The following is a 12,165-nucleotide window of genomic DNA, read 5'->3' as shown; positions in this document are numbered from 1 at the left end:
ATAGTGCCACTCCCCCATCAGCATGATCTAGTCTGTCATTCTCATATATTTTGTGCTCTGGTATTAGTGTCCCAATTGATTAATCATTTCACTAAGTTTCTGTGATGCCTCATTTAATACCAAGTATCAGAAGCGTGGCTGTGTTAGTCTGTATCCACAAAAACAACGAGGAGTCCGGTGGCACCTTAAAGATTAACAGATTTATTTGGGCATAAGCTTTCATCGGTAAAAAACCCACTTCTTCAGATGCATGGCGTGAAAATTACAGATAAAAGGCATAAATACATATTGGCACATGAAAAAAAAAAGGGAGTTACTTTACAAATGGAGAACTAATGCTGAAGGCCAATTAAGTCAGGGTGGATGTGGTCCACTCCCAATACTTGATGAGGTGGTGTCAATACTAAGAGAGGGAAAATTGTTTTTGTAGCGACCCAGCCACTTCCAGTCCCTATAAGTCTCTGAAGGCTATGAGCTCCTTGCACCAAATGCACCCATACACTACCTGTCCACAAGGCAGGTAATCATACAGGCTGAGCCAATGGAGCATCTTGCAAAGCAAACTCACCATATTTTACAGCAATCAAATTAACCTTCAACCATAGGCGCAGACTCCGTAGGCACTCCAGGTCTGGAGCACCCACGGGAAAAAAATAGTAGGTGCTCAACCCCCACTGGCAGCCCCGTAGATCAGCGCCCCCTGCCCGCCAGCGGCCATGCCAATCAGCTCCTCCCCCACCGTCCCACTGCGATCAGCTGTTCAAGCAGCGTGCAGGAGGTGCTGGGGGGGTGAGGGGGATGAGTGGGGGCAAGTGGGGGCAGGAAGAGGTGGGGAGGGGGCAGAATGGGGCAGAGCAGGGGCGGGAAGAGGTGGGGTAGGTGTGGGGGCTTGGGAGAAGCAGTGGAGTGGAGGCAGAGCCTGGGGAAGACAGGGGTGGGAAGAGGCAGGCAGGGCCTGGGGTGGAACAGGAAAAGGTAGAGTGGAGTCCTGGGGGAAGAGGTGGAGTCGGGGGAGGGATCAAGCATCCCCTGGAACTGAGGAAGTCAGCGTCTATGCTTCAACTCTGGATAGCACATCTGGGCCTTATGCTCCACAAAGGAAATAAAAGTCTTTTACTCACTTAAACAACATAAAGGTACAATTAGAATTAGGCTCATGCCAAACCAGGCTTTTTGGGTTAAGACAGAAAGAAGATCCATCTTCTCCTGTCCTAGATTCACCCATCCCTGGCTCCTGACAGAAGCAGCCAGCCATTTTTTACTGGCATGCTGCGCCCTGATTGGCCTCTGCCTGCTCTTGGCCCTTCTAGACACTAGAGGACCAAGCCTCATTATTTCCGTGTGCAGCTGATCCTGGGAGGCCTCTCTAGGCAAGCCCTGGAGGTCTGAACTCACAGCACTTTTCTTCTTAAAAGGAGAGCTTCATAAAGCAGGGCACAACAAGGCAGCAGGGTCTTTGGCAGGGTATGCTTGTGACACAGGGATTCCACAACCTCCCTAGGAACCTGTTCCACTGCTTATGAAATATCAAATACCATAGTTGAAAGTAAACTACTGTGGTGAGGATAGCAAACAAAATATATTTTATGATGTTATGTCTTTAACTTACCATATGTATTGTTTTATAGTCAAATATTGCCTTTCCTATGTAGTGCCTTTCACGAATACTCAAAATTAAGTCATCCAGTAATTAATTCCAGTCATTTGTGTGAATTAGCATGGCTCTACAGTAATTTCAGCAGCATTCAAAACTAATCATCAATATGCATTGTATAATAAAAAAAAAAGTGCAAGTATCTATATAATGTAAAACCTGTAGTTGTGGTGCATCAACAGACTTACATTCATTTGCAGAAACAGTAATAGGAGGAAGATTCTTTTATCCATTAGTGATGGCCAGGCATGTAATGCTAATTGGTTTTGATTTTAGTTTTGTTTTGAATATGTTTGCCCTTACATGCAAGGATAATTCTTTCAATGGCATACTCGCAAGGCCCTTTATGTATTATAAGTGTTTTAAATGGTTGATACCACTCTTTATTAAAAAAAATCTAATTTCATCCACTACAGTGAGCATTAAACATTATTTACAAATATGCACAGGGCAATCCTTCCATGACAGCATTTAATTAAAAAGCGTTTTGCATATTCTTTTGGAAACTACGTTTACAAGTCTCCCCAGGACACCGGTAGTTAACCGAAAGGTATTAATGGCAGCGGGACTAGAGAGAGTAAAATCTAGTGCTTTGTTTTGTTTTGTTTTAAAAAAGGACATTATAAAAACCTAACTTGATCCCTCAGACCAACCAAGGATGTGGAGAAACATAAAAAAACCCCCAGTCCTTTAATTGAATTCTGATAGTCCTAATCCTGAACTGGAAATGTCAGTAGCCACTCACAAACTTGCTAACATCAAGAGTGAAGATAATACTAAATTTGGAAAGCCTGATATATAGACTTTTTTAAATTTTAAAAACAACTTTGGAAATCCGAGCTTTGCACTGAGAGTTAACATGCCCTACAGTACTATGGTGATGAGAGCCCTACAAATGTTTACAGACATACACATATGCAGATAAATTAATATTACTATGGTGGGTGCAACAGAAATGCCTATATAGAGATAAAACTTCTTACCCAACCAACAAGGCAAATAGTTATCAATGAAGTCACAAGAGGAAGCACAAGTGTTTAATTTTTGTAAAATATATCACTAGACAATTGCAAATGATTGGATACTTGTGTTTGAATAAAGGTACAATCCAAAAGCTGGAAATAACATGGCTACTGAAACAGCTGAAGTGCACTTCTACTTCTCTGCACTTTTTCCCAGGTACATAAATGAAAGCTAAGTTAAAAAAAAAATCAGTCATCTTAAAATACATTATTTTTCATATTTACAAAACTCCACTAAAGTCTGAGATTCAATTAATAACTTGAAGCAAAATTTTAAATTTAACTTTCAGTGCATATGTTTTAAGTGTGCCCGGGCTCAAAGAATACTAAATTCTATTTTATGTCATATTATTTCAAGAGGAGAAAAGCGACAGGAACAATAGTATAAACAAAGGGTGAAATCCTGGCCCTAGTGAAGTCAAGGGCAAAACTCCCATAAGGATACATATTTGAATGGTGTGAAATAGTCTGACTATAAATTCAAACTTCTAATTGTAAATGGAAGCCTGTGCCACAGAATCATGTTTTTTCATCTATAGAAATTATACCAACAGAAAAATAAGGATCATAGAACACAAGACAATAAAAAACAAAAGATGTCTTGCAGTTTGAAGATCGTATCTTAGTTTGCTTCTTTAGTTACATCTTTAGTTTTTACATTCAGATCCTGCATTGTTACTTTGATTTGGGAACACATGCCTATATGCAGTCATGAAATTAATTAATTTTTGTCATTTATTTCCCTTGCCAAGTTGAACTCAGATATGATATGTGGCTTACAATGAAGACCTTGCTGTTACCTAGTTTTCTATCTGGGTTCAACATAACACAAAGCAGGCAAGTAATTTGCCTACAGGTCATATAGTCCATTATCCCATAAGTAGGAAATTACCTTATAACCCAATATAACCCAATAGGGAAGAAATTTGCTCTGAACCATTAGGAAAAGTCATAACAGACTATGCAGATCATATTATTTTTGAGGCTTAAGTGTAAATGTACACAAACATATGGTAATTACATAGTTTTTCCATTTGCTAATTAAATCCTTGATGCTTTGCCCAATTTAAGACCATATGTTGGCAATTTAACAAGAGCACCGAGGTCTGAATAAAAATGTACATAAATGGGGGAAATTGCAGATGCCCTCATCTTTTATACAGTTGTGTGCCAGGGACTATAATCCTCAACATGCTGTGGTCCACTTTTGAGTCTTTCTGCTTGGATGAAGATGGCACATTGTATTCTGGGACTGGAGTTTCCACAAGCTGAACCTTCACATTAAAACTGAGGGAAACGCCATTGCTGAATGATGCACTTTGTCCTTGTTCAAGGATATTAAAAATCAGCAGCGGACAACCATATAAAAATGTCAGGTACCATCCATTTTCCTTCTGAATCCTTCAATTCATTTGAATGTAACCAAATGATGCCATGACAAATATAAAATAACAATACTTTCAAACTTTGTTTCCTAAACGTCAAAACAATTTTTTTACAAATACAATAGATAATCCATAGAGTTATGTACTTCTGCTTGTTCCACCACTGCTTACACCATCGAATCACTTTATTGTTAAGTTCTGATCACAGGTACCCGAGATGAGCTATCATGCTGGAGGTGTTGGCAATCTCCTTACTATTTCAGTAGCTATCCTTAGATAGGCTTTGGCCTGTAAAAACAAAAACATATCTATTACCTTTTGTTTTCTATATGAAAGCATAAGAAATATAAAAACTTCTGTTCATTCTATGTTCTTACACACACATTCAGAGAAGTATTTCAATTTCAGTGTTGCCTTTTTGTTGGTGAAATAAAATAATAATAATTAAAACTTAAGTGTTAGTAAGTATCAAGGAAAAAAAATCAACTCCAAATATGGTCAGTTATTTTTTAAATTCCAGTGCAAAACTCAGCTGAACAATCTGCCCTATTCAGGCAGGCAGTGTTTGTGTTCTTCCTGTGAAGGACCCCTTCGTCTCTGACAGAAAATGTTATTCCTCAAATTCCTCTATCCTGTCAAGTTGGTTGAGGTGCTGCATACACAATTTCAAACTTCAGACAAAAAACAAATAAAATACTAAAAAGCCAAGAAAATGACATCATTATGCACTGGGGTACACTAAGAAGAATATGACAGAGTCAACAGGGATTAAAAATGAAAATACTTTTTAAAAGACCATTTTTCAAAAAGATTCAGGTGGATGTCTAAATGGACCAAATTCCAAATGATTAACAACCACCCCAGTAAAGGTCAATCACACACCAACCTATGGTGTGATGGTGGAGTCCCTAACAAGGTAGATGCTGTCAGAACATGGACGCTCACCAAAGTAACACTCAAGGAGACGGTCTTATTATATGTACCAAGGTCCTTTTCCATTAACAACTTTAAAAGCCAACAGAGCCAGGTTCATTATCAAACTGATCATAGATTCATAGACTAAGTCCAGAAAGGACCAAAACTCTGACCTCTGACATAGCACAGACTATAGAGTTGGACCCAGTAATCCCTGTATAAAGCTCAATAATTGGTGTCTGAATTACAGCATCTTTTAGAAAGACATTCAGTCTTGGTTTAAAGATTTCAAACAATGGAGAACCTACCAAGAGGGCTTGGTAAACTGTTTCAGTGATTTTACCTTCACTGTTAAAAATCTGCATCTTATTTCCATTTTGAATTCTTCAAGCCACTGGATTTTATTATGCCTTTGTCTGCTAGAATAGACATCTCTGCAACTTAGCTATCTTCTCCCTATTTAGATACTTATAGGCAATGATCAAGTGACCTCTTAATTTTCTCACAATGAGCTTGCGTTTCTGGCCCACCCTACACTCCCACTGTAATGGGAATTTTGCAGAGAATGTCTTACCTGTTTTGTTAGAAAAGAAAGACATTGCTAGAAGGATCACCAATGTGTTACTCTCCCCATCACCCGCACCCTCACCAACGTACTTCCCATACCAGGAGGCTACTCTCAGCCCCTCCATCCTTCTTTCTGCCATTCCCAGCCCCACTGCTTTACCACTGTGATATCAAGTGCACTTCTTGTTACTTAAGTGTTCACATATCCATAGAACTGGCCCTCAAACTTTGGGTACATAAGGAATGCAGGATCAAGGCTTTTATAAATAGTACACAAGGCGCGTATAATATAAATCACAATTGATAAAATGAAGGGCCCCAGTGCTACAAAGACAAAGGCACACGATTAACTGTTTTCATGTGAGTAATCCCACTGAAGTCAATAGGACTACTTATGAGAGTAAAGTGACTCACTAACCTAAGTCTTTGCATGGTCAGCCTCAAGTGCAATAGCAGTATGTTGACACTGCTAAGACTGGTTTAAAATAAGCACTATCAGGATGAACAACAGTATTTCCTATTCTGCAGTTCAGCTTGGAGGCAACTTTTTCTTCTTTCAAAAGCAATTTAGTACATTAATACTGCTTAAGAGAGGTCCAAAAATGCAATTCTAATAATATAATTATTGTTAGCATTTTTTCAGAAGACTAGTACCATTGATGTCTCTCATATTTCCTCCATATGCCCATTCTATAATGATAGTTTCTGTGGGTATTGGATAATGTAACTAAATGTAACAGTAGCAGACTTCTCCAACCATTAATCTACCTGTGTGTGCACTTATAAAGCAGTGCTAAATCAAGGTGACAAATAGCTAACTGAAGAAACTCTACAAGAGATTCTGAAGAATTTAGTTCTGTTTAATCATTCCTACTATGTAGGAAATAAGTCTTGTGCTAGGAGTTACTTAACATTCTTCAACACATTGTCTTATTTGTACAGTTGTCATTTTGAAAAAGGCAAGCTATTTTTAAAAACAGAATCCCAAATTACTGGATACAATTCCGTTTACCATTTAGTACTATACACGCTTCAAAAATTTAGTTTATTCTATAAAGTGTTAAGATCTTTAACAAGAGAATGATTTAGGGTAATTTTATGATCAGCAAAACCAGCCGCCACAACTCACTTTTGTAGTCCCCAAAAATATAGTACAGAAGAAAAGTACGGAGACAGCACAGTTATGATGCATTATTTTGCATATAATTATGATGTAACCCCATAAACCAATATTTTAATAAATTAATTTTCTACAATGTAGTTACAAGCAAGTCTGACATCACTGAGTGAAACAGAATGAAATGAAAATGTATTTAAAAACTTTTGTTCACAATTTACTAAGAAGTACAAACAGGAGGTATGTCATGGAGTTAAGTTCTTTAAGTTAGATATAAGCCATCAGAATTATAAAGTCCCATTGCTGTACCACAATTGTCAAGCCTTCACTTTTCAATAAAATTCCCATCAAAGATTAGGGGCAATCCTGCTCCTCCTTATCCATAATATACATATAAAACCCAAAGCACTGCAGAAACGATATTTCTACTTCCAGAGCAGGAGGAGTGAGGAGACAGGGCACGGCGTCCCAATAGAAATAAAAAGAAAACGAGTACTTGTGGCACCTTAGAGACTAACAAATTTATGCATCCGATGAAGTGAGCTGTAGCTCACAAAAACTTATGCTCTAATAAATTTGTTAGTCTCTAAGGTGCCACAAGTACTCCTTTTCTCTTTACGGATACAGACTAACACGGCTGCTACTCTGAAACCCAGTAGAAGTAGACTATACATCCCTTTGCAGGCTGTGGTGATTAAAATTTCAAGGCCTTGAAACCCAATTCATTTTTGAAACTGGGTTTTCCAGACCCTGGTCAAGGTAACAAAGGAAACAAAGATTTTCCCTCACAGGATTTTCACTAGCTTTTTTTTTTAAATTACAAAAACAGCAACTCAGCTAGTTTATGCAACCAAAGCATGAATGTGTCCAAGAGCGGGGATTTTTCTAGAGAATATTTTCCTCTTTTTCCACATGGAGGGGCTGGCTCATAGAGGCAGCTATCTTTGACTTGTCTGAACACAACTTTCTGATGGGGAGAAGTGCCTAATCCAACCATCTGGCCCAACCATACTTCTGTGCAGCCTCTGCACTTACTATGTGCAGCTGTGGTCTTCCCTCTGCTCAGGGAGAGTATATCAATCATCTCCAGGCTAACCATGTGACCGAGACTGTGAAGAGAAGACATTTTTCAATTACCTATATACCAGTAATAGGAGTCTGGATAACAAGCAAGGAGAACTGGGAATGCTTACTGATGAGAAGAAATGTGATATATCTGGCATTACTGAAATTCGATGGGATGACTCACATGATTGGAATGTTAAAATCACTGGTTATAACTGTTCAGAAAGGACAGAGTGAGCAAAAAAGGTGTGTGTGTGTGTGTGGGGGGGGGGGGGGCTGGCATTGTACATTAACACCATTACCTGTTTTAGGAGTTACTGATAACTCAGAGCCACAGGATTTTTCATGCATACAGATCAATGTGCAAACTAACGAAGTCCAAGAGGGTGTATGGTTGGAGGCCTGTTAGCGACCACTGAATCAAATCAGAGAACAGGATGATTTAATCCTTAAACATATGTCTGCAATGTGTAGAAGATTAAATTGTGTTGTGATGGAAGACTTCAGTTTAAGAGACATATGCTAGAGGTCTCAGTTTCTAAAAATGATAGATGATAATTTTCTAACACAAAAGATATTGCACCCAACACAAGATAACTATATTTTGGGCCTCATTATGATGAATAAAGATGGAATTAATCACCGAACTGAAAGCTGGTGGTTGCCTTGGGACCAGAGATCATGATCTGATTACATTAAATATGGGCAAAACGAGGACAGTCCCCACTCGGAGTAGATTTATTTGGTGCTTCAAAGGAGTTAATTTCCGAAAGCTAGTAACAATTATGAGTGAAAATACTTGGGAGCACAAATTTTGACGGAAAAAAGTGATGAAAATTGGGAGTTCTTTAAGAAGACATTATTAGATGGCCAAACAGTCATGATTCCACAGTCCAAAAAGCTTTGGCCAAAAGCCGATCCTGATGCAGTGGTTAAGCGAAGGCAGCACTTAGAAATAAAAAAGCAATACATAACAAATGGAAAATAGGAGAAATAAATAGGAACTGATATAAATCAGAAGATATGAAGTGCACAATACTGATAAGGGAAGCTTAAGACATGAGGGAAAAGTCCATGGCTGGTGGCGCCAAGGACAACAGAGAGCTTTTTACATATAACAAGAACAACAACAACAGAAATCCTAGCAATGGTGCAGACCCATTCCTAAATGGAGATGGTAAAAAATGATAATAATGATACAGAAAAGACAGCAGTGTTCAATAAATATTTCATTTTTGTATTTGAAAGAAGCAGGATGATGTACTCATATCAGATGAAGATGATAAAATATTTTTCAGTCCATAGTAACTGAGGAGGGTGTTTGAAATATTTAGCTGCCAGCTTCTAACAATTATAGGTCTGTCATTCTGACATTGACCCTGGGCAAGATAATGAAGAAACTGGTATGGGACTCAATTAGGGTTGTCAAGCAATTAAAAAAATTAATCATGATTAAATGCGTGATTAAAAAAATGAATCGCAATGTTAAACAACAATAGAATACCATTTATTTAATATTTTGGATGTTTTCTACATTTTCATATATATTGATTTCAATTAATACAGTGCTCACTTTATATTTATTTTTGATTACAAGTATTTGCACTGTAAAAAAGCAATAGTATTTTTCAATTCACCAAATACAAGTACCGTAGAACAATCATGAAAGTTGAACTTACAAATGTAGAATTATGTACAAAAAAAACCTGCATTCAAAAGTAAAAACGTAAAACTTTAGAGCCTACAAGTCCAATCAGTCCTTATTGTTCAGCGAATCGCTCAGACAAACAAGTTTGATAATGCCAAAGATAATGCTGCCATTATTGACAATGTCACCTGAAAGTGAGAAAGGTGTTTGCATGGTACTGTTGTAGCTGGCATAGCAAGATATTTACATGCCAGATGCACTAAAGATTCATATGTCCCTTCATGCTTCAACCACCATTCCAGAAGACATGCCTCCATGCTAATAAGGATCCAAGGCACTGTGGACCAACACATGTTCATTTTCATCATCATGAGTCAGCTGCCACCAGCAGAAGGTTGATTTTCTTTTTTGCTGGTTTGGGTTTGTAATTTCCACATCAGAGTGTTGCTCTTTTAAGACTTCTGAAAGCATGCTCCACATTCCATCCCTCTCAGATTTCGGAAGGCACTTCAGATTCTTAAATCTTGGGTCGAGTGCTGTAGCTAGTTTTAGAAATTTCACATTGGTATCTTCTTTGCATTTTGTCAAATTTGCCATGAAAGTGTTCTTAAAATGAACAACATGTGCTGGTTCATCATTCGAGACTGCTATAACATGAAATATATGGCAGAATGAGGGTAAAACAGAGCAGGAGACACACAATTCTTCCCTCAAGGAGTTCAGTTACAAATTTAATTAACAAATTATTTTTTTAATGAGCATCATCAGCATGGAAGCATGTCCTTTGGAACGATGGCCGAAGCATGAAGAAGCATATGAATCTTTAGCGCAGCCAGCATGTAAATATCTTACGATACCTGCTACAACAGTGCTATGCGAACACCTGTTCTCACTTTCAGGTGACATTGTAAACAAGAAGTGGGCAGCAGTATCTTCTGCAAATGTAGACAATCTGGTGGGTCTGAGCGACTGGCTGAACAAGAAGTAGGACAGATTGGATTTGCAGGCTCTAAAGTTTTACCTTTTTATTTTGAATGCAGGGTTTTTTTGTACATAATTCTACATTTTTAAGTTCAACTTTCATAATAAAGAGATTGCACAACAGTACTTGTACTAGATGAACTGAAAAATAAAATGTTTTGTTTTTTACAGTGCAAATATTTGTAATAAAAAATATAAAGTGAGCACTGTACACTTTGTATTCTGTGTTGTAAATGAAATTGATATATTTGAAAATGTAGAAAAACATCCAAAATAGTTAATAAATTTCAATTGGTATTCTATTGTTTAACATTGCAATTAATTACAATTAATTTTTTAATCACCATTAATGTTTTTGAGTTCATCTCATGAGTTAACTGCGATTAATCGACAGCCCTAGATTCAATTAATAAAGAATTAAAGGTGAATAATACAATTAATGCCAGTAACATGGATTTATGGAAAACAAACCCTGTCAAACTATCTTTTTTTGATGAACTTACAAGTTTGGTTGATAAAGGTAACTGCAAAGATGTAAAAGATGTAGCCTTTTTGTAAGGCATTTGACTTAATACCACATGACATTCTGATTAAAAAATTGGCACTGTACAATAGCCACAGAGCGCACACTGACTGGATTAAGAAGTGGCAAACAGATCTTAAAAATTAGTTGTCAGTGGGGAATCAGCACTGAATGGAAGCGTTTCTGGTGGAGTTCTACAGGATTGGTACTATTCAACATTTTCATCAATGATCTGGAACTAAATATAAAATAACTGCTGATAAAATTTGTGGATGACACAGACTGGAAGTGTGGTAAATAATGATGAGGACATGGCAGCCATATAGTGTGACCTAGATCACTTGGTAAATGGGGCCCATTCAAACAAAATACAGCCAAATGCAAATTTATATATCTAGGAACCAGGGCTGCAGGCCATACTCACAGAATGGTAGATCAGGAATTGGCAATGTTTGGCAGGTGGCCCACCAGGGTAAGCCGCATGGCGGGCCAGGCCGGTTTGTTTACCGGCCACGTCCGCAAGTTTGGCCAATCACGGCTCCCACTGGCCACGGTTCACCGCTCCACACCAATGGGGGCTGCGGGAAGCGGCGGTCAGTACACTGAAAAGCTGTACACTGAAAAGCAGCGACTCTCAAGAGGATTTAGGGGTCATAATGAATAAGCCACTCAACATGAGCTTCTAGTGTGATGCTGTACTGAAAAGGGCTAATGTGATGCTTAGCTGTATAAACAAGGGACAAGTGATTAAGAGCAGGCAGGTGATTTTATCTCTGCATATGCCACTGGTGAAACTGATACTGGAATGCTGTGTTCAATTCTAGGCTCTGCATTTTTAAAAGGATGCTGGAAAACTGTAGAGGGTGAAGAGAAGGGCAACAAAAATGATTCGAAAGCTAAAGAAAATGGATTACAGTGACAAACTCAACGAGCTCAATTGGTTTAGCTTTTGAGAGACTTAAAGAGATTAATCTGTTCAACTTCTCAAAAAGCAGCATGAGAGGTGACTTGATTACAGTTTATAAGTACCTTCACAGGGAGAAAATACCAAGTACTGAAGGGCTCTTTAATCTAGCGGAGAAGGGCACAACAAGAACAAGTGGTTGGAAGCGGACACCAGACAAATTCAAATTACAAATCAAGCCCAAATTCTGCACAGTGAGAGGGATTAACTACTGGAAAAAACTACCAATGGAAGCAGTGTATTCTGTATCCCTTGATGTCTTCAAATCAAGCCTGCATGCCTTTCTGAAAGATATGCTTTAGCCAAACACAAATTATGCTTAAA

The sequence above is a fragment of the Dermochelys coriacea genome, chromosome 6 (genome assembly GCF_009764565.3).
Source record: "Dermochelys coriacea isolate rDerCor1 chromosome 6, rDerCor1.pri.v4, whole genome shotgun sequence".
NCBI lineage: Eukaryota > Metazoa > Chordata > Testudines > Dermochelyidae > Dermochelys > Dermochelys coriacea.
This window is presented reverse-complemented; position numbering follows the sequence as displayed.